Genomic DNA, 3758 nt, shown 5'->3' on the forward strand with positions numbered 1-3758 from the left:
CCATGCCGTTCGAAGAACGGGTGAAAAACGATTTAAAATGAGGGAGTTATGTCCGTTGGAAGATTGGGGTGTAAACCTGTGAAATTCTGCAGCTTTTAACTTAGAGAATTTTTAGCAGAATAACCCCTTGCGCGTGGGCGCACCTGGCGCGTGCGCGCCGATCTTCCGAGAAGTGCCATCCACGCGTACGCGTGATGTGCGCGGGCGCGCCGATTGGGCTGCACCCAATGCCCAGCCATTTTCCCGAGAGTTATGCCAGAACTGTGCCGGTGTTGTGCCTGGGGCACGAGAACACCCGCGCGTACGCGTGGTTGACGCGTGCGCGCCGATGGGCAAGTTTGGAATCCACGCGTTAGTGTGCATGACGCTTATGCGTCGATGAGTTTTTGAGGCCATCCACGCGTGCGCGCGGAGTGCGCGTACGCGCGGCCCTGTTTTCATCCCAAAGTTGATTTTTGAGTTTTAAAAGCCAAATCTCATACTTCTAAGCCTCCGATCTCACCATTTATGTCTTAAATCATTATGGCATATCTAGCTATTAAAAAGGGGCTAGTGAATGAGGTAACTTGCGAGTGAAGCAAGGGGAATATGAATGATCAATGAGGATCAAGATGATTATGTGAGATGCGGAGGATGGTGGTGGAAGTGCTTGTGATGCCATGGGCCGAAAGGCTATAATTGTTAATGAAATGGCTGGTTATGGATTTAACCGTGAGCCGGAATAGCTGTGTATGCTATGAATATTGGCTGGTTCTGGATTGAACCGTGAGCCGGAATGGCTAATATGGATGTTGATCCATGGATGAGAATTCATGCATGTTGATGCTGAATTATTGATAATTGTGATTTGCACTTCCACTATCTGAGGTACGAGTTTCCTTGGGTAGTAGCAGTGGCTAGCCACCACATGCTCCAGGTTGAGACTCGAAGCTCTGTTAACCCTATGTTGTAAGTGTGGCCGGGCACTGTGAAAGGCCCGGATGAGCTCGAACCCCCGTAAATATTCACCAGTGAGGGTGATGGATATGGATCATGTTTATGATCAAGTTTATAACGAGTATAACTCGAGTTTGGGGATGCACGACAGAGGGACAGTCCAATGGTTAGCGACCAGGACTTGTCGGGTTGGCTATATAACCGACAAGATGATATCATCGGCCACTAGGGACAGGCATTCATCATATGCATACTATGTGAATTGTTTGAGATTGCCTATTTGACTGCATATTACTTGCTAATTGTCTAAATGTCTTAACTGCTCCTATTTGTATATTCTTGTCTGATATAACTGTGTTTGTTACATTATACTCCTGCTGGTGGTTGGGAGGTGAGAAGGAATTGGAAAGGGAAGTATTAGTTAGACTGAAGAATCTTTAGTCAGATGCCCCTATATGGTTTAGCTTGTTTATAAGCTTTGATATTATCTAGAGGAAGTTCTAGGATTGCCTTTGGCTTTCCTCTATTATTATGTATTATATATGTGGAAGCTGTTACCATGCTGGGGACCTCTGGTTCTCACCCATGCGGATTTTGTGGTTTTCAGATGCAGGACGTGAGGTTTCCCGCTGAGGCATGCTGGAGACTTCTATTATTGCGAAGGTCCTTTGTTCTCGGGGCTATGTTTTGGTTTATACGTTTTGCTTAGATACTTTTATCTCCATTAAATAATACAAACTGTGATGACTCCTCTTATGGGAGATTTTGGAGAATAGGTTTTATGTATTTGTGTCCCTTTGGGTTTCCTTTGGGGTTTTTCTTTATTTTATCATATGTATATATTGCTATGCTCGGACCGGTTATCTTCGCAGCCGGATCTTGAGTCTTGATATTCCTGTTTTTGACACTCCTTTGTATATATATAATCTCGCGTTGGTTTATCCTTGTTCGTTACGTTATCGATCGGAGTGATGCGCTTTTGAGTTGCGGTTTTTGTTTACCCCTTTTTCTACAAAGGCTCCTAGTTATATTCAATCATTCATACTACTATACGTACTAAATTTTTACTTTAGAGGTCGTAATACCTTGCCATCTATGAATTATGACTTAAGCATAAGACTCTGTATGGTAGGGTGTTACAAGTTTCTGCCTAGACAAGTCATCCAGTTCTTTGGTGAGCAAAAGAGGTTCAGTCTCCCAAGTCTCATTTCCAAATAACTTGTCATTCAACTTCATGATTGCTCCAAGGTATTTAGCAACTTGTTCTTCAGTGACATACTCATCCTCTTCAGAGGAGGAATACTCATCAGAGCTCATGAAAGGCAGAAGTAAGTCCAATGGAATCTCTATGGTCTCATTTTGAGCCTCAGATTCCCATGGTTCCTCATTGGGGAACTCAGTGGAGGTCAGTGTACGCCCATTGAGGTCTTCCTCAGTGGCGTCCACTTCATCTCCTTCCTCTCCAAATTCGGCCATGGTTATGGCTTTGCACTCTCCTTTTGGATTTTCTTCTGTATTGCTTGGAAGAGTACTTGGAGGGAGTTCAGTAACTTTCTTGCTCAGCTGTCCCACTTGTGCTTCCAAATTCCTAATGGAAGACCTTGTTTCAGTCATGAAACTTTGAGTGGTTTTGATTAGATCAGAGACCATGGTTGCTAAGTCAGATTGGTTCTGCTTAGAATTCTCTGTCTGTTGCTGAGAAGATGATGGAAAAGGCTTGCCATTGCTAAACCTGTTTCTTCCACCATTATTGTTATTGAAACCTTGTTGAGGTTTCTCTTGATTTTTCCATGAGAAATTTGGGTGATTTCTCCATGAAGAATTATAGGTGTTTCCATAGGGTTCTCCTAGGTAGTTCACCTCTTCCATTGAAGGGTTCTCAGGATCATAAGCTTCTTCCTCAGATGAAGCATCCTTAGTACTGCCAGGTGCATTTTGCATTCCAGACAGACTTTGAGAAATCAAATTGACTTGTTGAGTCAATATCTTGTTCTGAGCCAGTATGGCATTCAGAGTATCAATCTCAAGAACTCCTTTCTTCTGACTTGTCCCATTGTTCACAGGATTCCTTTCAGAAGTGTACATGAATTGGTTATTTGCAACCATTTCAATTAGCTCTTGAGCTTCTGTAGGCGTCTTCTTCAGATGAAGAGATCCTCCAGCAGAGCTATCCAAAGACATCTTAGATAGTTCAGAGAGACCATCATAGAAAATACCTATGATGCTCCATTCAGAAAGCATGTCAGATGGACATTTTCTAATTAATTGTTTGTATCTTTCCCAAGCTTCATAGAGGGATTCTCCATCCTTCTGTCTAAAGGTTTGGACTTCCACTCTAAGCTTACTCCATTTTTGAGGTGGAAAGAACTTTGCCAAGAAGGCATTGACTAGCTTTTCCCAAGAGTCCAGGCTATCCTTAGGTTGAGAGTCCAACCATATTCTAGCTCTGTCTCTTACAGCAAAAGGGAATAGCATCAGTCTGTAGACCTCAGGGTCAACCCCATTAGTCTTGATTGTGTCACAGATTTGCAAGAACTCAGCTAAAAACTGATGTGGATCTTCCATTGGAAGTCCATGGAACTTGCAATTCTGTTGCAGTAGAGAAACCAACTGAGGCTTAAGCTCAAAGTTGTTTGCTCCAATGGCAGGGATAGAGATGCTTCTCCCATAGAAGTCAGGAGTAGGTGCAGTAAAGTCACCCAGCACCTTCCTTGCATTGTTGGCATTGTTGTTATTTTCGGCTGCCATGAGTTCTTCTTCTTTGAAGAATTCGGTCAGGTCCTCTAAAGAGAGTTGTGCTTTGGCTTCTCTTAGCTTTTTCT

The 3758-nt window shown here is 43.2% G+C and overlaps 1 non-coding gene across 1 annotated transcript; it reads left to right on the forward strand.

The window, feature by feature from the left end:
* Nucleotides 1-3175: 3175 nt before the first annotated feature.
* Nucleotides 3176-3279, forward strand: LOC130959751 (small nucleolar RNA R71). The gene has a single exon (XR_009078818.1). It is a non-coding gene; the product is annotated as a small nucleolar RNA R71 (small nucleolar RNA).
* The last annotated feature ends 479 nt before the right edge of the window (nucleotides 3280-3758 follow it).

This window comes from Arachis stenosperma, chromosome 10, assembly GCF_014773155.1.
Source record: "Arachis stenosperma cultivar V10309 chromosome 10, arast.V10309.gnm1.PFL2, whole genome shotgun sequence".
NCBI classification, from domain to species: domain Eukaryota; kingdom Viridiplantae; phylum Streptophyta; class Magnoliopsida; order Fabales; family Fabaceae; genus Arachis; species Arachis stenosperma.